This window comes from Pseudophryne corroboree, chromosome 12, assembly GCF_028390025.1.
Source record: "Pseudophryne corroboree isolate aPseCor3 chromosome 12, aPseCor3.hap2, whole genome shotgun sequence".
Lineage (NCBI taxonomy): Eukaryota > Metazoa > Chordata > Amphibia > Anura > Myobatrachidae > Pseudophryne > Pseudophryne corroboree.
This window is the reverse complement of record NC_086455.1, coordinates 34,786,916-34,814,019: the sequence shown is the minus strand read 5'-3', so window position 1 is coordinate 34,814,019 and position 27,104 is coordinate 34,786,916.

Below are 27,104 nucleotides of genomic sequence, written 5' to 3'. Positions count from 1 at the left end.
CTAGCCTCAATATGCCATGTAGCAGGAGATGCCTAGAGTGAGTCAGCTGGCAGCTCTGCTAACGTTGGGCGCCTTTTTTGATGAAAATGCATCTTATTTGCATTACTATGTGGCTAGGATGCACAAGCAGCTTCTGCTGATAAAAATTATATGGGGCATGCCTATATTTTGTGTGCGACTGTGGCTGTATCTGCATACGAAATTCTACGTTACAGTGATTTCCAGGAATACATTATAATGTAGCATTTCGTATGCAGATACAGCCACCAGTCACACACAGAATATAAGCATGCTGCATATCATTTTAATCAGCAGAAGCTGCTTGTGCACCTAGGCATTCCAAATGCCCTAGGCAGTTGCCTAGTTTGCCTATGCCTAGGGCTGGCTCTGGGAGCCACGAACCCTGGTGGCCACACTAGTGACATCAGTTCCAACTGTTGACAGAGGCATCAAGGCGTCAGTAGCAGGTGGATAAGCGGACAAAGCCGCCTGGAGTGTCGCGCACACCCTGGTGGTGTGAACAGAATGGGAACCAGACATAGGGGAGGCTAGAGGGTGAGCTGCCTTATGCAGTCATTGGGGAGAAGGTCTGACCTCTTAGTATGGGGCATATTAATTATAAATTAAAAAACAAAAGAAATTAGCTAAATAAAGGAAAAGAAAAAGAAGGAGTTTAGAATAACCCCTTCCTTTCATGCTCCTGAAAATTACTACTAAACTGATTGAGCAGATACCATTTTATATTGCTGTTATGATGGGGCATAGATAGTACCAGTATTTGGAGGCCATGCTGGTTCTTGTATTGCCATTTGGGGGAACTAGGGGTGATTTCAGGTGAGTTTGCTCCCACTTTAGATATATTTTTATATGTGCTATTATAATGTAGCATAAACAATAAGCAATTATATGACCAAGAGCGGGTGCTGTTATCATGAAGTGTTGGGGACCACCAGTATCAGAGAAGCCTCGACGTGGCCTGGTGACCATATCTTTAGAAATATATGCAGCTGAGATCTTTGAATCCTCTATTACCATGTAGTGTTGAAATCTTATTGCTGTTACTTTTTGGTGAGCTGGTGAAAAAAAGCTTTTCTCTTTTTCTTGTTTAGAATAACCCCTCTCTTTCATGCACCTGACAAGTATTACTAAATTGTTTGCGCATTATAGATATGCCATCGATTACATATGAATACTAATGACGAAAGGGTTTGGATGTAGGTAACTGAATTATGGAGAGCAGTTAAGAAATAATGATAGATTTACTGAATATACTTAAAACAAGGAGCATTTTTGTTACTGCATTTGCTGATTCTGTCATATCTAGAAATAAATCAATCCCACCCTCAATGAAATAAGAACAACTAGCAGTGGACTCAGACAACAATAGTGCTAGCTGCTATTGATCTAGAAAAATGGATGTACTTCTTCATGAAACTAGCAAAGGGCAGGCTCATAGTCTTCTGCTGGCAGCAGACTCATCATTTAGAAAAATCTTTACCATTAATATTCATTATTCACTCAGAATTACAATATACTGATTCTAAGCCATTAGGACATATTATAAAATTAATAGCTTAACCTTTTCCAGGTAGTGAAATCTAAGGATACACAAATTATCATACAGTAAATGACTTTCCCTTGAGATGCATCAGAGCTTTTTTATTATTATGACATTCAGCATACACTTTAGGTCAGCAGCCCCTTACGATGCTGTACAGTAACTACCATAGTGTTTAGAAAATGTACGGCTTTTAAACATGTCCATAAATAAAAACATTACAGTATGTAGAAAGTATTTTGCATACATTACAAACATTGCTAAAATATTTGTCAGGTGCTTTTTCCTCTGTTTAAAAAAAAAATACTTTATGCGAGAAGTATTAATAATACCTTTTATTTAACTAAAATAATGTAAAAGATGGTGTTTGGAGCATTTTTGTGGGGAAAACTGCTCCAAACCCTTTAATTCTTCTACTTTTTTTAGGAACTAGATTGCATTTCCCATACTTAATGCGATCTTGCCGAATTTACTAAATAAAAAAACCAGTAAAAAAATAGCGCAGTGAGCCCTGTGTTAATAACGCTATAATCAGATAGCGTAATCACAGGGTTCACTGTGATATCCTGTATCCTGCACAGCTATCTCTGGCCACAAGCAGAGTAATCTGTCCAGGGATCCGGTCAGTTTTATCAGCTGTGTGTGTCTGATGGACACATAGGCAGATCACTGTGAATAATAATAAATATATATATATATATATATATATATATATCTCTCCAAAAAGAACGGCACTCAGGGACTGGTAGATATACAAACGTTGTATTGAAATCGAACGTACACGTTTTCGGGGACACAGCCCCTTCGTCAGGATCAAACAGACAGTAACAGATAAAACAGGGACAAACACACATTTAAATACCTGCTGGTTACTCACCTGATCTCTTCCGTTCATCAGTCCCTCCAGCGCCGGCAGCCCACCATGACGAATTTCCTGTGCAGACAGGAACCGTAACCATGGAGACGCTGAGCTTGCGTCTCACCTGCTGGGCTTCCTGTTAAACACAGCCGTCGTTAGTGCGCATGCGCAGACGCCGTGCTTCCTATGAACGGGGAGATAAGGGCACACACAGCAGACCAGACATTGTGAAAACATGGCATGCATATGGATAATATCATCCACAAAAACAAGTGCAAATAAATATAATAAATAACAAACTATCACAAATGTACAAAGAGGGGCCAATCGATGGAAACCATCTATATCAAAATACCTTCAAATACTGACACTACCATAATCTGCTTTTAAAAATAAAAATAAAAAACAGTATTACAGGGTGTTCCAGTTTATCTTTTCATTAAGACCCATAGGGTAGATGGTATCCAGTCGCAGAATCCATTGAGATTCTCGAATTAACAGATCCTTGGATCTATTCCCCCCACGTAATGATGCTGGAACATGATCAATAATGAAATATCTCAGGGAGGACAGGGGGTGACCCGATTCCCTGAAATGTTTGGCCACTGGTTGATCAATATGTCTCCCTTCTAACGTGAGACGTATGGCTGAACGATGCGCCGCCATACGCTCACTAAATTTACGTATAGTTTGACCCACGTAGTAAAGCCCACATGGGCAAACTATTACGTAAACGACAAATGAAGTACTACAAGTAAGTATGTGTCTGATTTCATATGTCTTATCAGAGTGAGGATGCTTAAAGGATTTGCAGGCTATTAAGTGAGTGCATGTAGCACAGTTCACACACCTATAGCAACCTGGTTTTTTAGTATATACATTCTGTGGTCTAGAGACCCCAAGGCCCGTGATGTCTGTATGAACCAGACGATCACGCAGGTTACTTCCTCTCCTAAAGGCCGCTATGGGTCTACTGTTCCTAAAAACTGGTAGATCCGGATCGGACTTAACTAATGGCCACAGCGCATTTGTAGCTCTTCTAATGATGGGACTAGCTACTGTATAATCTGATACCATAGGTATTACATCCTGTTCAACTTTACGATGTGGGTGAAGTAATTCTGTGCGAGACATACCTAATACCTTAAGTTTTTGTTCTAACAAGACAGCCCTATCATAACCTCTATCAAGGAATTTAATTATGAGGTTGTCTATATGCCCTTCAACTTTGGAAGAATCACTGGTGATTCTGGCAATCCTCATCATCTGAGAGAGTGGGAGGCCCCTTTTCAAGGAATCAGGATGATGGCTAGATGCTTGAAGCAGGGTGTTACGGTCAGTGGTCTTATGGTGTACTTCAGTCTCAAAAGTACAATTATTCAATGAAATCTTGACGTCTAAAAAAACGGCTTCTGATAGACTGTAAGTGTACGTCAAGCGAATAGGAGACTCTACACCATTAATCACTGCCATCAGCTGTTCTAACTTCTCTACACCACCCGTCCATAACATGAACATGTCATCAATGTATCTGGTATACCATAATACATTGTGACAGATTTCCAGATCCTCAAAGAACATGACATCTTCGAAACTAAACATAAAAACATTAGCATACGAGGGGGCCACAGGCGACCCCATGGCACACCCCCGTAGCTGCAGGTAGAAACTACCATCATACAAAAAATAGTTTCTTTGTAATGTCAGCTCTAAGAGGGTCAAGAACAAATCATGATTAAATTCTTCAGCATCTAAGAATGTTTCGAGGAATTGGCGCATGGCCCTTAAACCCCCTTCATGGGGTATGGAGGTGTACAGACTGGAGACATCCATACATACCATCAATGTTCCTGGAACAACTCTAACAAATTTAGAGAGTTCTAACAGAAACATTGTGGTGTCTTTAAGAAATGCTTTCTTTTTAGATAAAAGTGGTTGTAAGATACAATCAAGTAATTGAGCCACTGGTTGATACAGTGACTCCCGTGCTGACACGATAGGGCGACCTGGTGGATGTGCCCTATCTTTATGCACTTTAGGCAGGGTATATAGGACAGGGACCTTCGGGAATTGTACCACCAGTTTGTGATATACCTTACTAGAAATCAACTGGTCATCACAGGCTTTTTTAAGAATACTATTTAATTCTAGTTGATACTGCTCAGTAGGATCTCTAGGTAATTTTAGATAGACCAATTTATCAGATAATTGTGACTCAATTTCTGATCGGTAGTCCACAATGTCCTGGATGACGATGGCACCGCCCTTGTCGGCTGGCCTGATAACTATGTCGTCATATTGGGCTAGATCACGTAAAGCCAAAGTTTCCTCTCTCGTCAAGTTGTGTCGAATGGCTCCTGGTGCCGCTGTATATCTTGAGACTGCACCATCCAGTAGTCGTCCAAATGTTTTTAATGAAGCATTATTGGAGACAGGATCATATTTGGAGCTCGAAGATGACTTTAAGAAAGGATCCAGAATGGTGGACATTGCGGGTGTTTGTTGGTATTGAAAATGTTCTTTTAATCTCAAATTCCTAGAGAACTTATGGGCGTCCCTCTTCCAGTTGAATTCGTTGTATTTGTTGGTCGGTACAAAACTCAAGCCTTTATTCAGTACTTGTATTTCAAGAGGTTTCAAATGTCGTTGTGACAAATTAAAGATTAGGTCTTCTTTGTTTCTTGAATTTTTCTTCCCCCTCTTGTTTTGGCCCCCCCGGCGGGTGGGAGGATGGCTTGTGGGTCCATACCATTCCTGGGTCCCCTGCCTAAAGGGACACTTGCTGGACGTGACGTGTCATCTGATTCGGAGACATTGAAGTCACTGTCGCTATTCGAAGTTTGTTGATCTTTTCGGACGCCAGGATTACGTTTTTGCCATGGGCGTCTCCGAAATGTATTTCTGCGACCCTGGTTCCCACTGTCTCCGCCTGTGAGCCACTTATAGACGTGATTGTCATCGTAATCACCATCAACGGTGCGTTTCTTTTGTTTCTTAAATTTGATAAGATTGTTCTTATATTCATTATGTTGAAGCTCCAATTTGTGTAACCAATCATGACTGGATTCACCCTCCAAGGTATGAAGATGGTCTTTCTCAAAGTTGGCAATTCTTTGTTTAGTGATAAGTAATTCTCTGTTGGATTCCTCTATAACAGACACCATTAGGTCAAATGAACACTTGTTCAAAATTGCGATCCAACGAGCAACAAACTCAGGGTTGTTGCGGCCAATTGTAGGCACGTTGTGGACCCTGAAGCCCCTAGGGATTTTCTGCTCGCGATAATATTCTGATAGCGAAATCGCGTGCAGCAGATAATCAGTCTCCCGGCGTTTCAACTTCAGCAGCTGTTGATACAGGTCCTCTGAGTTTATTACCGGATCACTAGTGTTCATGACATCTTTACATAGGATGGTCTCTATCTGAGCAGCAGTGTAGCTAAATGTTGTCCCTTGTGGAGGTACAGGTATAATGCAACAACCTGAAGATTCAGCAATTGGTACTATATCCTCCATTGTGTTCAAACCAACTGTAATACACGTATGGTATAAGGGTGCAGATACACTAAAGACAGAGTCCCATCCAATTAATAGAGGTTTCCAACCAATGGGTGTACTGGCATGTACCCCAAATAAAGATTGATGCAATGTCAAAGATCCAATGTCGCAATAAATAAATGTATATAGCAACAAAAATATTCACGGTGCCATACAACTGGTGCACAATTGCACATAGTATACAGTTCCAATTCAGTCGGCACTCACATTCAAAGAACAATTGCCCCGGTGTCCATTTCAAAGCACTTCATATCTCTCCAAAAAGAACGGCACTCAGGGACTGGTAGATATACAAACGTTGTATTGAAATCGAACGTACACGTTTTCGGGGACACAGCCCCTTCGTCAGGATCAAACAGACAGTAACAGATAAAACAGGGACAAACACACATTTAAATACCTGCTGGTTACTCACCTGATCTCTTCCGTTCATCAGTCCCTCCAGCGCCGGCAGCCCACCATGACGAATTTCCTGTGCAGACAGGAACCGTAACCATGGAGACGCTGAGCTTGCGTCTCACCTGCTGGGCTTCCTGTTAAACACAGCCGTCGTTAGTGCGCATGCGCAGACGCCGTGCTTCCTATGAACGGGGAGATAAGGGCACACACAGCAGACCAGACATTGTGAAAACATGGCATGCATATGGATAATATCATCCACAAAAACAAGTGCAAATAAATATAATAAATAACAAACTATCACAAATGTACAAAGAGGGGCCAATCGATGGAAACCATCTATATCAAAATACCTTCAAATACTGACACTACCATAATCTGCTTTTAAAAATAAAAATAAAAAACAGTATTACAGGGTGTTCCAGTTTATCTTTTCATTAAGACCCATAGGGTAGATGGTATCCAGTCGCAGAATCCATTGAGATTCTCGAATTAACAGATCCTTGGATCTATTCCCCCCACGTAATGATGCTGGAACATGATCAATAATGAAATATCTCAGGGAGGACAGGGGGTGACCCGATTCCCTGAAATGTTTGGCCACTGGTTGATCAATATGTCTCCCTTCTAACGTGAGACGTATGGCTGAACGATGCGCCGCCATACGCTCACTAAATTTACGTATAGTTTGACCCACGTAGTAAAGCCCACATGGGCAAACTATTACGTAAACGACAAATGAAGTACTACAAGTAAGTATGTGTCTGATTTCATATGTCTTATCAGAGTGAGGATGCTTAAAGGATTTGCAGGCTATTAAGTGAGTGCATGTAGCACAGTTCACACACCTATAGCAACCTGGTTTTTTAGTATATACATTCTGTGGTCTAGAGACCCCAAGGCCCGTGATGTCTGTATGAACCAGACGATCACGCAGGTTACTTCCTCTCCTAAAGGCCGCTATGGGTCTACTGTTCCTAAAAACTGGTAGATCCGGATCGGACTTAACTAATGGCCACAGCGCATTTGTAGCTCTTCTAATGATGGGACTAGCTACTGTATAATCTGATACCATAGGTATTACATCCTGTTCAACTTTACGATGTGGGTGAAGTAATTCTGTGCGAGACATACCTAATACCTTAAGTTTTTGTTCTAACAAGACAGCCCTATCATAACCTCTATCAAGGAATTTAATTATGAGGTTGTCTATATGCCCTTCAACTTTGGAAGAATCACTGGTGATTCTGGCAATCCTCATCATCTGAGAGAGTGGGAGGCCCCTTTTCAAGGAATCAGGATGATGGCTAGATGGGACTCTGTCTTTAGTGTATCTGCACCCTTATACCATACGTGTATTACAGTTGGTTTGAACACAATGGAGGATATAGTACCGATTGCTGAATCTTCAGGTTGTTGCATTATACCTGTACCTCCACAAGGGACAACATTTAGCTACACTGCTGCTCAGATAGAGACCATCCTATGTAAAGATGTCATGAACACTAGTGATCCGGTAATAAACTCAGAGGACCTGTATCAACAGCTGCTGAAGTTGAAACGCCGGGAGACTGATTATCTGCTGCACGCGATTTCGCTATCAGAATATTATCGCGAGCAGAAAATCCCTAGGGGCTTCAGGGTCCACAACGTGCCTACAATTGGCCGCAACAACCCTGAGTTTGTTGCTCGTTGGATCGCAATTTTGAACAAGTGTTCATTTGACCTAATGGTGTCTGTTATAGAGGAATCCAACAGAGAATTACTTATCACTAAACAAAGAATTGCCAACTTTGAGAAAGACCATCTTCATACCTTGGAGGGTGAATCCAGTCATGATTGGTTACACAAATTGGAGCTTCAACATAATGAATATAAGAACAATCTTATCAAATTTAAGAAACAAAAGAAACGCACCGTTGATGGTGATTACGATGACAATCACGTCTATAAGTGGCTCACAGGCGGAGACAGTGGGAACCAGGGTCGCAGAAATACATTTCGGAGACGCCCATGGCAAAAACGTAATCCTGGCGTCCGAAAAGATCAACAAACTTCGAATAGCGACAGTGACTTCAATGTCTCCGAATCAGATGACACGTCACGTCCAGCAAGTGTCCCTTTAGGCAGGGGACCCAGGAATGGTATGGACCCACAAGCCATCCTCCCACCCGCCGGGGGGGCCAAAACAAGAGGGGGAAGAAAAATTCAAGAAACAAAGAAGACCTAATCTTTAATTTGTCACAACGACATTTGAAACCTCTTGAAATACAAGTACTGAATAAAGGCTTGAGTTTTGTACCGACCAACAAATACAACGAATTCAACTGGAAGAGGGACGCCCATAAGTTCTCTAGGAATTTGAGATTAAAAGAACATTTTCAATACCAACAAACACCCGCAATGTCCACCATTCTGGATCCTTTCTTAAAGTCATCTTCGAGCTCCAAATATGATCCTGTCTCCAATAATGCTTCATTAAAAACATTTGGACGACTACTGGATGGTGCAGTCTCAAGATATACAGCGGCACCAGGAGCCATTCGACACAACTTGACGAGAGAGGAAACTTTGGCTTTACGTGATCTAGCCCAATATGACGACATAGTTATCAGGCCAGCCGACAAGGGCGGTGCCATCGTCATCCAGGACATTGTGGACTACCGATCAGAAATTGAGTCACAATTATCTGATAAATTGGTCTATCTAAAATTACCTAGAGATCCTACTGAGCAGTATCAACTAGAATTAAATAGTATTCTTAAAAAAGCCTGTGATGACCAGTTGATTTCTAGTAAGGTATATCACAAACTGGTGGTACAATTCCCGAAGGTCCCTGTCCTATATACCCTGCCTAAAGTGCATAAAGATAGGGCACATCCACCAGGTCGCCCTATCGTGTCAGCACGGGAGTCACTGTATCAACCAGTGGCTCAATTACTTGATTGTATCTTACAACCACTTTTATCTAAAAAGAAAGCATTTCTTAAAGACACCACAATGTTTCTGTTAGAACTCTCTAAATTTGTTAGAGTTGTTCCAGGAACATTGATGGTATGTATGGATGTCTCCAGTCTGTACACCTCCATACCCCATGAAGGGGGTTTAAGGGCCATGCGCCAATTCCTCGAAACATTCTTAGATGCTGAAGAATTTAATCATGATTTGTTCTTGACCCTCTTAGAGCTGACATTACAAAGAAACTATTTTTTGTATGATGGTAGTTTCTACCTGCAGCTACGGGGGTGTGCCATGGGGTCGCCTGTGGCCCCCTCGTATGCTAATGTTTTTATGTTTAGTTTCGAAGATGTCATGTTCTTTGAGGATCTGGAAATCTGTCACAATGTATTATGGTATACCAGATACATTGATGACATGTTCATGTTATGGACGGGTGGTGTAGAGAAGTTAGAACAGCTGATGGCAGTGATTAATGGTGTAGAGTCTCCTATTCGCTTGACGTACACTTACAGTCTATCAGAAGCAGTTTTTTTAGACGTCAAGATTTCATTGAATAATTGTACTTTTGAGACTGAAGTACACCATAAGACCACTGACCGTAACACCCTGCTTCAAGCATCTAGCCATCATCCTGATTCCTTGAAAAGGGGCCTCCCACTCTCTCAGATGATGAGGATTGCCAGAATCACCAGTGATTCTTCCAAAGTTGAAGGGCATATAGACAACCTCATAATTAAATTCCTTGATAGAGGTTATGATAGGGCTGTCTTGTTAGAACAAAAACTTAAGGTATTAGGTATGTCTCGCACAGAATTACTTCACCCACATCGTAAAGTTGAACAGGATGTAATACCTATGGTATCAGATTATACAGTAGCTAGTCCCATCATTAGAAGAGCTACAAATGCGCTGTGGCCATTAGTTAAGTCCGATCCGGATCTACCAGTTTTTAGGAACAGTAGACCCATAGCGGCCTTTAGGAGAGGAAGTAACCTGCGTGATCGTCTGGTTCATACAGACATCACGGGCCTTGGGGTCTCTAGACCACAGAATGTATATACTAAAAAACCAGGTTGCTATAGGTGTGTGAACTGTGCTACATGCACTCACTTAATAGCCTGCAAATCCTTTAAGCATCCTCACTCTGATAAGACATATGAAATCAGACACATACTTACTTGTAGTACTTCATTTGTCGTTTACGTAATAGTTTGCCCATGTGGGCTTTACTACGTGGGTCAAACTATACGTAAATTTAGTGAGCGTATGGCGGCGCATCGTTCAGCCATACGTCTCACGTTAGAAGGGAGACATATTGATCAACCAGTGGCCAAACATTTCAGGGAATCGGGTCACCCCCTGTCCTCCCTGAGATATTTCATTATTGATCATGTTCCAGCATCATTACGTGGGGGGAATAGATCCAAGGATCTGTTAATTCGAGAATCTCAATGGATTCTGCGACTGGATACCATCTACCCTATGGGTCTTAATGAAAAGATAAACTGGAACACCCTGTAATACTGTTTTTTATTTTTATTTTTAAAAGCAGATTATGGTAGTGTCAGTATTTGAAGGTATTTTGATATAGATGGTTTCCATCGATTGGCCCCTCTTTGTACATTTGTGATAGTTTGTTATTTATTATATTTATTTGCACTTGTTTTTGTGGATGATATTATCCATATGCATGCCATGTTTTCACAATGTCTGGTCTGCTGTGTGTGCCCTTATCTCCCCGTTCATAGGAAGCACGGCGTCTGCGCATGCGCACTAACGACGGCTGTGTTTAACAGGAAGCCCAGCAGGTGAGACGCAAGCTCAGCGTCTCCATGGTTACGGTTCCTGTCTGCACAGGAAATTCGTCATGGTGGGCTGCCGGCGCTGGAGGGACTGATGAACGGAAGAGATCAGGTGAGTAACCAGCAGGTATTTAAATGTGTGTTTGTCCCTGTTTTATCTGTTACTGTCTGTTTGATCCTGACGAAGGGGCTGTGTCCCCGAAAACGTGTACGTTCGATTTCAATACAACGTTTGTATATCTACCAGTCCCTGAGTGCCGTTCTTTTTGGAGAGATATGAAGTGCTTTGAAATGGACACCGGGGCAATTGTTCTTTGAATGTGAGTGCCGACTGAATTGGAACTGTATCTATATATATATATATATATATATACAGGTTGAGTATCCCTTATCCAAAATGCTTGGGACCAGAGGTATTTTGGATATCGGATTTTTCCGTATTTTGGAATAATTGCATACCATAATGAGATATCATGGTGATGGGACCTAAATCTAAGCACAGAATGTATTTATGTTTCATATACACCTTATACACACAACATGAAGGTAATTTTAGCCAATATTTTTTATTACTTTGTGCATTAAACAAAGTGTATCTACATTCACACAATTCATTTATGTTTCATATACACCTTATATACACAGCCTGAAGGTCATTTAATACAATATTATTAATAACTTTGTGTATTAAACAAAGTTTGTGTACATTGAGCCATCAAAAAACAAAGGTTTCACTATCTCACTCTCACTCAAAAAAGTCCGTATTTCGGAATATTCCGTATTTCGGAATATTTGGATATGGGATACTCAACCTGTATATATACTGACCTACACCAAGGGACCTAGGGCAGTGCTCTGGTGAGGGCTGCCGGTCATCGGATTCTCCTGTGCTGCTGCATAAGCCCCAGTGTAGTAAAGTGGTGCTATGAAGGGACAGCTCACTTTACAGCATGGTGGGTCACAGCAGGAAGAGGATCTAATGACTGGCAGCCAAGAATTACTATCCCTGGGTGTAGGTCAGTATGAGCAGCGTTGGGGGGAGGGGTCAGTAGCACAACTACTGGGGTCATTATGCATGTAAGTGGTGCTACTGCTGTGGGCATTATATATAAGGGGTGCTACTACTATGGGCATTATGTGTATAAGTGGCACTACTACTGTGGGCATTATTTGTGTAAGGGATGCTACTACTGTGGGCATAATGTGTTTAAGTGGTACTACTGCTGTGGACATTATGTGCATAAGGGGCACTACTACTGTCGCCATTATTTGTATAATTGGTATGAATTCTGTGGGCATTATGTGTATAAGTGGCAATACTGTGGGCATTATGTATAAGGGAGTGCTACTACTGTATGCATTATGTGTATAAGCAGTGCTACTACTTTGTGCATTATGTGTAAGGGGCAATACTGTGTGGTGTAATGTATATAAGGGGTACTACTGTGTAGCATAACATTAATAAGGGGCACTACTATGTTGTGTAATATGAATCAAGGGTACTACCTGTGGTGTAATGTGAATAAGATTATGCTATGTGTGGCATACTCTGAAATGGCCAGGACCCTTCCTTGTAAGACCACACTCCTTTTTGTTGGCACACATCGTAGGCGCACGCTGTTCCTTAGTGGAGGAGGGCACGAACGTATAGTTTGCAGGAGGGCGCCGAACACCCTAGCACCAGCCCTGCATGCAATGTTATCAATTATCACATTGCGGATTGGGACAATTTTATCATATAACATCCACATCCTCAGATGTGGATGGTGATAAATCATCCCCTTAATAATTAATAATTGTGATCATTAATGTCAATCTTGGACAACTAACCTGCAGGAATGTCCACCAGTATTTTTCAACATCTTGAAACCGGGAGAGCTCTGCAGTACCCGGTGACTGGTTAATGACCCGTGTGATGTAATGTGAATGCATAGCCATTGGCCTTACAGTTCTACTACGTCCTGATGAGTCTGTATTTATTTCTGTGCATACCAGCTGTGTCCTCTGTGGACAGTATTTCACCAGCACTGTCCACTCCACTGAAGCATTATTCAGCCTTAGTCTCTTGAACTAAACTCCTAATTATTTCTGCCTCTGAACTGAGAGCTACAGTATCCACAGTTAATCACCTAAGCACTAGACTGCTTCCAGCTATTCCCCTCTGTGTGGGTTATCATCACCCTGCTCAGCCTAGCAGTTTTCAGTACCTGCAGTATCCAGTCTCCACTGTTGGTTCTTCTCTGTTGTCTCTGATTCCTGTAGGACCACTTGTTCTTAAAAGCACTACTCCATATGTTAGTGTGCCCTGCAGTTTCTGAGAACCATCTCATCATTCTCTACTCCAGGTGCTGTGACACCTACCACCTGAAGACATCTTGCAGAGTTCCTACAGAGTCATCTGTCCTGCATCATCAGACCACTTATATAATTACTGCAGTTCTATCTCTACTCCAGTTATTCATTATCCTGCAGGGAGTTTATTGCATACCTTAATTAATTATATTTCCACCGGCCAATAGTAGTTTCCAACCTGATATCTCTATCACTGTTGAGAACTCTGCAATCACCCCTACCCCATAAACTCGCTGCCTAGGTGTCATTCTTGACTCTGAACTGACCTTTGTTACCCACATTCAATCTGTCTCAAGATCATGTTACATACATCTAAGAAACATATCCAAAATACGCCCTTATCTTACACAAGACACAGCAAAAACTCTAATCCATGCTCTCATTATCTCCCGCATTGATTATTGTAATAGTCTCCTGACCTGTCTTCCCAAACATAGGCTCTCACCACTACAATCCATTTTGAGTGCAGCTGCGAGGCTAATCTTCCTTGCCAGACGTTCATCGTCTGCAGATCCGCTCTGTCAGTCCCTCCATTGGTTACCGGTATTCTACCGTATTAAATATAAAATACTTTTACTCACATACAAGGCTATTAACCAAACTGCACCAACATACATCTCTTCACTCATCTCAAAATATCTTCCTACCCGACCTCTCCGCTCTGCACAAGATCTACGTCTCTCATCCACACGCATTACTTGTTCACACTCAAAATTACAGGACTTTATCCGGGCTTCACCCACTCTGTGGAATGCCCTCCCACGCACAGTAAGACTCGCCTCTAGTCTCCAAACCTTTAAGTGCTCCCTGAAAACTCACCTCTTCAGACAAGCCTATCAAATTCCAGACCCACCCACATAACCTTCAGTGCTTCCCTATCTAATTACATCCTCTGTAGAGTATTCATAACATAACATATCTTGTCTTTCTTTAGTCTCACACCCTCCTGACACTTGGATAACTTTGTGGGGTATCATCATACAACCCATTAAGAACCTAGCAATCTGGTGGACCATTATGCAATAGGTAGCATCTATCCTTGTGTATCTATGCCTATTTCCCTATAGATTGTAAGCTTGCGAGCAGGGCCTTCCTACCTCTATGTCTGTCTGTTTTTACCCAGTTTTGTTCTATTACTGTTGTTCTAATTGTAAAGCGCAACGGAATATCCTGCGCTATATAAGAAACTGTTAATAAATAAATAAATAATACCTCAACGGACACTCCATAGTCACTGCACCGATGCTAATCAGAGACTGTTGCTGTGTCATTTAACGCTGTATTTCCTGACCTGTAAAGGCCATTTCTTTATAAGGAGAAAACTGCTCTCACTTCCCAGTTTCCTCCTTTAATCCACCAGCTATAACACCTTGGGCCCTGTCACGAACCCAGACAAACCACCACAGGCACAGACATCTAGCTACTATAGGAACCTTTAATTGAATCAGTTAGTGCTGAAAATTTGGGGTCTACTGGAGTTTCAACTGATTCCTCAAAATCTCTTCTAGCTAGAAAAAAACTAAATCCAAAATAAAAACTGTGGAGTAAAAGCAATGTAAAGAAAATAAAGTGTTCCATTGCTCTTTGCTCTATAACTGCCTCAATTCTTGTGAACTGTATAAACACAGGTTATCTACAGTCTTTAAAGAGTAGGCAACAACGTGGTTTCATTTTCTGGGGATGCACTAATTATATAAATGTATATCTGGGAAAAAATTAGGGGCCTATTTACTAAGACTTGGAGAGAGACAAAGTGTTACAGGCTGTGCTTGAAAAATGACAGGAGCTGGTTGGTTGGTTGGTACTTTATCTCCATCTACTTTATCTCTCTCCAAGGCTTAGTACATAGGGGGTCATCCCGAGTTGATCGCTCGCTAGCTAGTTTTAGCAGCCATGCAAACGCTATGCCGCCGCCCACTGGGGAGTGTATTTTAGCTTTGCAGAAGTGCGAACGCCTGTGCAGCCGAGCTCTGCAAAAAAAGTTTGTGCAGTTTCAGAGTAGCTCTGAACCTACCCAGCGCTAGAGATCACTTCACCCTATTCGTGTCCGGATTTGACGTCATACACCCGCCCAGCGAACGCCCACCCACGCCTGCGTTTTTTCAGACACGTCTGCGTTTTTGCAAACACTCCCTGAAAATTGTCAGTTGACACCCAGAAACGCCCCCTTCCTGTCAATCTTCTTGCAGCCATCAGTGCGACTGAAAACTTCGCTACAACCTGTGCACAACCACAACGGGCTTTGTACCCATGCGACGTACGTGTGCATTGCGGCCCATACGCATGCGCAGAAATGCCTATTTTTCACCTGATCGCTGCGCTGCAAACAGCAGCAGCTAACGATCAACTCGGAATGACCCCCATAGACGCTTTAGTTACAAATGTATTTGTAATCATCATTCATTGCCTAATGAATGTCACATAAATATATATTTAAACCAATATGATATAAAATGATTTCATTTAGAAATAATATTTTTATGAAGTAATTGAAGCCAGCACTACACAAAAACTCAAATGGCCATGGGCGTAGCTACCATAGGTGCAGGGGATGCGACTGCTACGGGGCCCGAGTTGTCTCTGGGGCCTGAGCCTTCCCCTGCACCTATTTCCTCAGTGAGCCCCGGCGCTGGCATCTTTTACCTTGCACTGCAGCCACACCTGCTCACCCGGCCGCCAGCTCTGCCTCTCCTGAGTGTTAATGCTGGGAGGAGGCGTGGCTGTTGCTGCAGGAACATCCCTGGACCACGGCCACGCCTCCTCCCAGCATTTGGGAGGAGACATGAGATGGGAGAGCGAATGAGATGGCAGTGCAACCCCACTGGTGAGTGCTGCGGGGAAGGGGTTCTTTTGAGGAATTCCTCAGGGGGGGGACATGGACAAGCACGGCAGCAGCGGCGGGGGGCGGGCCTGTGCCGAGGCATGGAATTATGCTATGGGGCCCCGTCTGGCATAGCTACGCCCCTGACTCTGGCCACCAACTCTGGTCATAAAGGGGAAAATTGATTATTAGCGCGATCCACTAACTGTTGGAACAGGAACCTGCTCACCATGTCCGTGGGCAATTTCTTCTCACCAAACAGCAGCATCTGTTTCCCTTTAGGATTATGGCCACCTGGAGAGCACAATCCATGCCATCAATTACCTTGTTTTTTCTTGCTTACTCAATCTACAGTACCATGGCAGAAAATATCTTTCGTTACCACCAAATCTTAAGATTGTACAAGTAAGACAGAGAACATATTAAAGTGCTAGGGAGAAAAGTAAATATATTTTTGTTGGTGACAAAAATCACTTTCTATAATATCATTTTGAGACTCATGTTCAATTTCTTTTCCAAGCCAGTGAGACTATTAATAGATTTTGAACAGGGCATGGCCTTTAAGATTAGATTTTGATGGCAGATGAGAACCACTTGGCCCATCTAGTCTGCCGTAAACACACTTACAGACTATGGTTCATTTTTTTGTTGTTGTTGTGAGCCAATTTACCTACCAGTATATTTTTGGATTGTGGGAGGAAACCGGAGTACCCAGAGGAAACCCACGCAAGTATGGAGAGAATATACAAACTCTACAGTTAGGGCAGTGGTGGGAGTCTAACCCATGACCTCAGTACTGTGAGCCAGTAATGCTAACCATTACACCATCCGTGCTGCCCTTTAGGAAAGGCATGTGAAAGGGAAGTATCTCTGTGGGTTAAGCAGAGCATGAGCATATATTTTGAAAAATTGTGTGGTACTGTCTGCCTTAAGCCATCTTTTGATGCAGCCATTGCTCTCACTTTAAAATAATAACGTGTTAAACTAATGTTAATGTAAAACAAATGGCCTTATAGACGTATTATTAAATCCTTCAGGCTGTTGCAAAAATGATAACTTTGAAAGCACAACTTCAATCACAAAATGTTATTACGTTGAGATTGCAAAGAGAATGTCCTGTGAAGTTTGCAATTTTCCAGTTTGATTTCCATCACTTAGATGAAGAAATTTACCTGTGTCAAAAGCTGTATATCTGTGTTAACCGTTACTGATGGCACAAATTAATTTTATTTTATTTATTTTTCACCTGCACATATTTTGGTAGCATTTTCTGTTGTTTGAAACACAGACTTGGGCTATGTGATTTTTTTTTTTTTTTTTAACCTGCCAAGCGGAAATTATAAATCAAGCTAAATGAATAAATAGATTATTTTCCTATCTGCCATAAAATTGATTTTTAAGAAATATTAAGAAACCATTCATGCTCAGTTCAAAAGCAATTACTTTTAAATTATATACAAATAAGACATCCATCCTAGCTCTACATGTGACTAGACATCAATCTGGCCCATAGCTGAAGAATCTCTTTTGCCGAAATAGGAAGAGCTCACCTTAGACCTCCTACAGTGACCTTTGTTACATTCTTAACAGTTTGGGTTTGTTGGTTTCCAATAAGCAGAACTCATTTAGTAGTTACTTTATGGTTGAAAAAATAACAGTTTGAAAACCTGTAAGCAAGAAATAGCAGAGTAAAAACAGTTTTTGTCTATTGTAAACAGTATTTGTATATTGTGACCAACAGTCTGCCAATTTATCAATCAAATAATCTCTCAATTATCCAATCAATCAATCATAGAAACAGGTGTTACTTATTTTTGGCTACTGTAGAATATACAAATGAAAACTACAATTTTAGAATTAAATGGGATTCCCACTACTTTCTAAATCATATAACCCAATTAATAATAATTTGAAATTAAAAAAATAATTATTGGCATTAACATTTTTGTTGGCAAAATATAGGCATAAAATCCTCATATCATTTTGTAGAGGTCATTTTAATAATTAATTACAGCTTTCAATGTTTCTTCAATAGATTTCTGTGACATTTCTTTTTATACTTAATATTGTAAGAGGTTTGTACAGTAGCTATTAACTACTTGCCTGGCATGGTGGCATCAGATGCGACCATACCAGCAAGTGTCTTATCTGACCTGGTCGCACAGGATGCGACCAGTAAGATAAACAGTATTAGGTCCCTCTGACTTCCTGCACCCCCTCCCCCACTAGTTTTGCAGTGCTGCTGATCACTGTTGATTGGTCAGCACGGAAGGACTCCCCCACCCAGTGGCTGCAGACAATAGCAGCCGCTGGGAAAGTGTAAACCAACCCCCCAAGCCACCCCCCAGCACCCCCCTGTATACCTGGCAGCTGTCTGGTGTGTAAAAAGTAACGTTGCAATGTTATCGATGTTCTGATGTTAAAGATCTACCCCACCAATGTTCCGATGTTTGACAAAACATTTTTTTTACAAATAAATAAAAAGTAAACTTTTTTTTTTAACTAAAATCATTTTGGATAAGGCTAAATTCATGTTCTTCACCTAATTCACTCATAACAACAAAAAGTCAATTTCTGAGCACTTTTTTTTCGGAGGTGGGGGGGGGGGTTAGAGGAATCATTAGTTAAGTGGTTAACAAACGTTTTGTTAATCAGTAACCCAAAATAATTTGTTTGGAAAAAAATCTGTAGAATTTGTTCAGATAAAACTATTTTTGTGAGATGTATCACACTTTTGAGATAGATACAGTGGATAAGTGGTCCATAGAAACCAATCAGCTGCTGCTTACCATGTACAGTTCTGTACCTGGCACTGTCTATAAAATGACAGAGAACAACTGATTGGTTGCTATAGGCAACTTCTCCACTTTATTGCTCTCAATGGGGAAGATTCAGATGTTTGAAAAGTCAATTGGGAGTCTGTTTTTTCCTATCTAATAGACAGGGAGAATCAGACACCCAACCGACTTTTCAAACATTTGAATTCCACCCAATGACTTAATATTATACATCTTCCTTCCCAGTTTATATTTGATGACAATGTACCTGCTAGTTTGAAAAAATGATTACAGTATGTATCACATTGCTTTACAAATAGGCCAGGACTGACCTATCTTGTTACAATGAAAAATAGGGGCTTCACTGTGCAGAGGGTGCAGTGAACATAATTGGCTTTCATGGATGTACATGTTTTCCACATGCTGCTGTAATAGGAGTAGAGATGTGCGCAGGCCCATTTTGGCTTTTTTTGGTTCTATTTCGTTGGACGATTTTGTTTTTGCATAAACCACCTGTAAAGTTCAATTAACTTATAGGGAAAAGCGGTACCTTATTACACTAGGGTTATAGCCGCTGCGGCCTCTAAACATATGCGTACACCCGCTAAAGTATGTATATAAGTTGCGTATACACGCAGACACGTTACACGCACAATGTAGCAACACGTGTGGCTTAATACACCTTATCCCAAACAAGAATGGAATGCGACACCAGTAGTTAAATGTAATGCTGTGGTCCAACGCATCAACAGTATTTACTCAAAAGATACAGATAAAAGATACAACAATATTACAGAGACGAGCTACAACCAATAGTACATACATTTGTTCGCGAGCGCGTCCGGATCCAGGCCTCAGTCAGTCTTAGCAAGATGATCTTCAGAGAAAAAGGGACTGAAGCCTGGATCAGCATACCTCTCTTTTATACAATGAGTCCAAATACAATACAATGGGAAATGCAAGCTCTTCTTCCATAGGTCAAGGGGCAGGTCATTTACAGTACATGAGGGGTCATAGGTTGGTTTGAATGAATGGGCGATGCTTGGTCCAGGTGTGCTTGCAGGTGTTTGCCACTGGGTTCCCGCCGAATATCCTGAATACAGTATCATAACAGTTTGCTAATATTATATTTCTGCGTATATCTACACGCAGAAACATGCGATCAACTGCAAATAGCAACCGGAATGTAGATCACAAAATACTGCACATCTGGATACCAAACACTAAGTCCTAGCCTTGCTCTGTCCCCTCACATCCGGTAAAGCTGAATAACTCTATTGTTCTACCTTTTAAGTGTATGTAAGTTGCTGGCAATGTGTATGGAGACTATGTGCAAATTATGCACTATATGAATAGAATATTGAATATGTCTTTGTGGCTTTTCTGTGCGAATGCGTGTGCTACCGTTTATACTCATACCACGGGCCAATACACAAGGCTCGTGAACCAGTGTACGTAGCGTGCGTGTATGCACCGGCACGGTGACTACGCGCATGCACAGAGGCCATTCTGTTTGGTGTTTGCATGTGGTGTGTATGTAATATTTTCGCCTTCAACACACCTCACTAGTTTTGGATCTGGATATTTTTTTGGGGAAATTGATAAAAAACACCAAAAATCATCTTATTTTTGGAATCCAAACCAAATCCAAACCCCCAAAATTTTAATTCAAATGCCGAATTCTGAACTGCGGGAAGATTCAAACCTTGTCACTCGGTTCAGTTTGGATCATCTCCAGAGATCCGGGATAGGTTTTGGTTCAGTTCGGATGCACAAAATTCGGGTGGGTTGCTTTCATATATATTCTAAAATACTTTCATATATATTCATGTGATGTTCTGTTTTGCCAAGGGTTCTATTTTACAAAAAATACAACTGGCTGTTGATGTTTTAGATTTCAAATGTAAAGATGTGGAGGTTTGGATTGAGGTCACATGACATCTCCAGTTTCAACATCTGTACCTGTGTTCCACAGTTTTCCTCCAACTTTTATAGTTGATTTGTTATTATTTATAAGTTGAGTTTATATATTGTAGCTTCCAGAAACTTACACAGTCCATCCAGGTGTTCTTTGGATTTTATATGTTGAATTTGTATATATGATTTATGGTAGTCTTGTTTGTTATCCATTATTTTTGTTCACCACCATACTAAGACCAAGTCAGGCATTACCAATATTATAGGAACTGATTAGCTAGGTATAGTCTATTACAGACAAGAGTTTAACATATGTTTTAATTAAGTAGTTTTATCAAATTTTTTAATCTCTACATTAAAGTGTCCATTATATAAGTATATATTGATCGATAAGACATTGGAGACACATAATTTTGATTACCACAACAAAGCAGAAATTGTTTGATATGCATTGTTATATTATGTGTAAGTGCAGATTATTTATAGGGCAAGTGGTGCTTATGCTAATTAAAACACACTCAGAAAAAAATATCTGTGGAAATTAAATGTGTAGAACTTACAACTAAATCAATTTCAAATAAACATTACCAGACCTGAAAACACTCCCTTGGTTCTAGATTTTCAATCTTTTGTTTTCAAGGGAAACATAATTGAATTTCTTATCTTAGGACGGGGCATTTCACTAACAGATTGCTGAAACTGGTTTTAAAGATTTAAATTGGAGAGACTTGTTAGGGCAAAGCAAATTGGCTCCATTCTAATGTATATGCCGAAGGGAAAAAAAAGTCTACTGTTCTGCTTAATTTGTTTATTAACTTAAAGAGAACGATTGCCTGACTAGTGGCTCAATACATTCTCAATCATTTTCTTCAATCTCAGTTTGACAAACTAAGTTGGAGAGGATTGTTCAAGTGCATTTGAAGACAAAAAGGTAAAATGGCAAAGTTAATATATATTCAGCTTATGTTTGTGGAGTTAGGGCAAAAAGTAGGATGCCATGTTTACCAATATCTGAGGTGAGCACATACGCCCCTTTCAATATCATCAATAATTGCTTATCATGCTTTTTATGTGCATCTGGCCCCACAGCTAGCAATTGTATCTGGGAAACCTGGGATAACAGCTTAGGTCGACTATTATTCTAACTTCTGTTACATCTGTAAAACATAATTATTAATTTTTCCTTATAGACCACTAAGAAACTTTGTACACCAGTGGTTCTCAAACTTTTTGAATCACAGTGCCCAAGGGTATCAGAATATTTTTCACGGCACCCCAAGGCTAAAAGTTTCTTGTTGAGAAATTTAGAAAGAAATATTAAATTAAGTAAATTGTGTTTATATGTCATCCTTAGGGTCAATTATGTGGTGAGGAACAGGATTTCCTTCTGTTTGTCCACATATTTTATAATTGGCAGCCACCAACACTGGTTTTGCCTATTACATTGGGCCTAATTCAGACCTGATCGGAGCTGTGCGTTTTCGCACAGTGGCAATCAGGTCTGAACTGCGCATGCGCCAGTGCCACAGTGTGCTGGTGCATGCCAGACAGCCAACGGCTGTCCCAGCACCGCGATCACCTCTGCCTGATTGACAGGCAGAGGTGGTCGCTGGTCGAAAGGGGGCGGGACGGCGGCGTTTGGCCGGCATTTAGGGGGCACAGTCCAGGCAATGCAGGCATGCCCGGACCATTGGGGGGGGGGAGCTGTGACAGCTGCGTGACATCACACACAGCCGCTGCGACCCTCACAGCGACTGGTAGCTCCTGACAGGGCACAAGAGCTGCGCTGGCAGAGAGCCTTTCTTCCAGTACAAAAGCATTACCGCTGTGCGATGCTTATGTACTTGTGCGGTGGGGTCGGGCCTGACATGCGGGGTGGACTAGCCCTGTGCTGGGCGTCCCCCCACATGTCTGTGTCACTGATCGTAGATGTGCTAAATTTTCAGCTCCACACCCCTCACCCCCAGATAACTTATTCATTTTTCCCCTCTGCCTCTCCCCCTCTGCTGCTGCTGCACATCCCCCCTTCACTTTATGCAACTGTGATAAGCAGCGGACATGCCCACCCTAAAGCAGTGATTGACAGCTACGACCCCTCCCGCCACCAGCAGATGTGTTCTTGTCCATCAATGGTGGCTCACTACCAATGGAAGCGACCCGGGGCCCGGCTGAAAGTAAGCAAGCAGCTCATAAGTATGCGCACTATGCGGGAGGGAGTCTGCATGCTGGGAAGATCGGGATGAGGAGGGCTGAGGAGAGACTCCGCTCTGACTGCAGAAGCACCTGGACAGTGGCGTAACTACTGCCCCCGCAGCCTTGAGGAGGCTTGGAGGCGCAGGGCTGCGGGGACGCCACCACTGATTTAGCGCAGATTGACATGCGGATGAGCGTCCGTATGTCAATCTGCTGTCTCCCGCCTTTCCTAGCCGCTGCTGTTTGGAGGGACACAGAGGGCACAGCGCGTGCCTCTTCTGTGTCCCTCCTGCGTCTCCGGTGGGTCTATTGAATGAAGTGCCCGTTTGTGAGCTCTGATTGGCTCAGGAACCGGCACTTCATTTAACAGACACGCCGGAGACGCAGTAGGGACACAGTAAAGGCGCGCGCTGTGCCCTCTGTGTCCTTCTTCACAAAACAGCGGGGAAGGGGGGAGCTGTACCTGGATCTTGGGGAGCATATGTGGCACTTGGGGGGCGCATATGTGGCACTTGGGGGGCATGTGTACCTGGCACTTGGGGGGGGGGCATATTTGGCATTGGGGGCATGTGTGTACCTGGCACTGTGGGGGAATATCTGGCACTGGGGGCATATGTGGCACTGGGAGCACAGCCCTAGCAACAAGCATTACCCCCTAGCAATGAGCATGACACCCAGTGCATGAAACCCCTGGCAACGAGCATGACACTCAGTGCATGAAACCCCTGGCAACGAGCATGACACTCAGTGCATGAAACCCCTGGCAACAAGCATGACACCCTGAGCATGAAAACCCCTGGCACCGTGCATGGAACCAAGAGCATGAAACCCCTGGCAACGGGCATGACACCCAGTGCATGAAACCCCTGGCATCGAGCATGACACCCTGAGCATGAAAACCCCTGGCACTGTGCATGAAACCAAGAGCATGAAACCCCTGGCAATGAGCAGGTCATTTAAAAGTAATTAGAAGCCTTACTGTAGGACTTAATGTGTAATGGGCATTACGGTGTGTGGCATAATGTATCACGGACATTGCGGTGTGTGTCATAATGTGTCACAGGCATTACGTTGTGTGGTATACTATATCACGGGCATTGTGGTATGTGGTATAATGTCTCAGGGTCATTGCGGTGTGTCATAATGTGTCACAGGCATTGTATGTGCTATAATGTATCAGGGGCATTGCAGTGTGTAGCATTATGTATAACGGGCATTGCGATTCCTGTCATAAAGTGTCACAGGCATTACGGTGTGTGGCATAATGTGTCGGGGGCATTATGGTGTGTGCATATTGTGTCATGGCCATTATTGTGTGTGGCATAATGTCTAAGGGCCATTGCAGTATGTGGCATAATGTATACTGGGTATTACTATAAGGAGGAAAAATGACAAATAATGTAAGGGGCATGAATCAGGATTATTTTTCTTTCCTGTTGCGGCCAACGTCTGGGCGTGCAGGTTGCAAAACTGGGGTATAAGGTAGTCTTTTCCTGCAATGCCATGCCCCTTTATGCAAAGTCACACCCATTTCAACAAAGCCATGCCCCTTTTTGCGGCGCATGCGCAGGTTTATCCCTTTACTAGTGCCAATTATGGGGGATGGGGGGGGGGGGGTGCCAGATAATTTTTTGGCTTGGTGGAGAAAAATTTCTAGTTACGCCACTGCACCTGGAGCTTGTTTGGAGGGGGGAGAGAATGCTGTGCTGCCCCCAGCAGATGCTGCCCCTAGGCATGTGCCTCACATGCCTATTGGGAAATCCAGCACTGGATGCAGCCGTGCTCATTATGGCAACATCTGTGCTACATGAGCACTCCCAACATGGCCAGGCATTGCCACACCTAGCAGTGCCGAGCTGCGGCATTTGCCGCTCCCATTCATACAAATAGGGCACGTGCATGTCTAAGACACGCATACACCCCAGATGTACATGCAGTAACGCCTAACAAGGCACGATCGTGGTAAGATGTAGCCACAATGAGCATAGCTACTTCAGTCATTTTTATTATTAGTGATGCATTTTTTAGGAACAAGTCTCTGCGGAGGCGCTTGGCACAGATAAGTCACAAAGCCCATGGTGCGCCAAATGGAGCTATTTGGCACAACTTCAGCAAAGGTATATTTGGGCACATCTGTAGCTCAGAGGGTACAATGAAACAGGAATTGATGGTAACAGGATAGATTCATCAACAGGTATTACATTTTCTGCAATGAGATGCAGATGTACAGAAATCTTAATTATTTTTTAAGGGATGTGCTTACAGCACCCCCGTTTTTGGGTTTTGGTTCTAAATTAAACCATCTTTTTGTTTTTGTTTTAGGTAAATTTCCATGATTTGTTTCTTTTTGTATTTCATTGAAATTATAACATCATGTAATTTTGACCTGTTTGTGATGCAATTTTCTAATGACCGCCTCACAACTGTCAGTAGTTCTACCGATATTGGCAGGCTTTAATTACTGACAGAGCTGCAGCACAAAAATATGGTAATAAATGAGATATGACACCTGTGAAACATAAGGGTATAGAAGTGGCATATCTGAAAGGGGTTAAAAAAAAATAAACAACACATCTAAAACAATCAAGGATAGCACTGGATGATAGCATGGTCGTTTTAGAAACGTAGAGAAGCAAAGGTAGGCAACGTTCAAATGTGGGGGTAAATTTACTAAGATGGGATTTCTATTTAATATGGGATGTTGCCCATAGCAACCAATCAGATTCCAGGTATTATCTTCTAGAAGGTGCTAAATAAATGAGAAGTTTTATCTGATTGGTTGCTATGGGCAACATCCCATCTTAAATAGAACTCCCATCTTAGAAAATGTACCCCGTGGAATGGATTGAGAAAGACATTAGTTGGAATTACAGAATGTGTGAACATGTAAAGGGATAGCAATAACAGTATAAATAAAAGAACCCAGAGTGGACCTTGCCGGAATTAAAATAGTTTTATTAAGACAATTGGTGTCTTTCATTTTTTATTATGTTAAACAAAAACATAAGTAACAAGCAGAGGAATAGCAGCAGCAGAGTGCTCAATTTCAAAAAGTTGATACAGCCACCAACTACAAGGTGGTCAGTCAAAGCACAGAAGTGAAATAGTATGATAAAGACAATTGATGTCATTCATTTTTTATTATGTTTAAAAGTAACATTAGTGACATGCTGAGGGATTGCATCAGCAGAGTGCACAATTTAATACAATCACCAACCACATTGTTTGAGAAAGGCAATTGCAGTCAATTTTTTACTTTGTTTAACAGTAACATACAGATAGAGGTATAGCAACAGCAAATGGCCAAAACCCATATCGTAATAAATAGTGCAAGATGGAGATGGAATTGTTCTTGGGCCCTTTCGTACACCATTAGTGTATTATATGACAGTTACAAAAATGCTCTTTATAGTTTGTGGTGGTCACAAAAATGCATTCAGTATTGCATGGTTTTCACAAAAATTGGAAGGGGGTGGTACATACTCTATCCGAATCGTATCTATCTCAGTCCTATCTCCACGTGCGAATAGGTGGGTGTAACTGGGTGGCAACTGGATAAGTTTGCTATGATGTTCTGACAGCAGGCACTGCTGATTAAAAATGTTACCAATCACTGCTTATCGTTAAATAGACCTCTATGTGTTTTATTGCTTTATAGATTAGTTTTCTTTGTAGTATATTTTTTGTTTCTGTAGTGGGTTCTTTGTAATAATGTCTTTTAGCTCCAGTTTGCCTAGAAAAGATGTTCATTGTATGAACAGATCGAGGTGGAGGACCCAAACCCCTATGTTGCCTAGTCCCTGTGAGGTCTTAATCTGGCTCTGCTATGCATAATACGGGCAAGAGTTGGTAAATTGGTGACAGCCTAACTTTTACATACTCAACATCATCCTTATTATCTTCTTAAA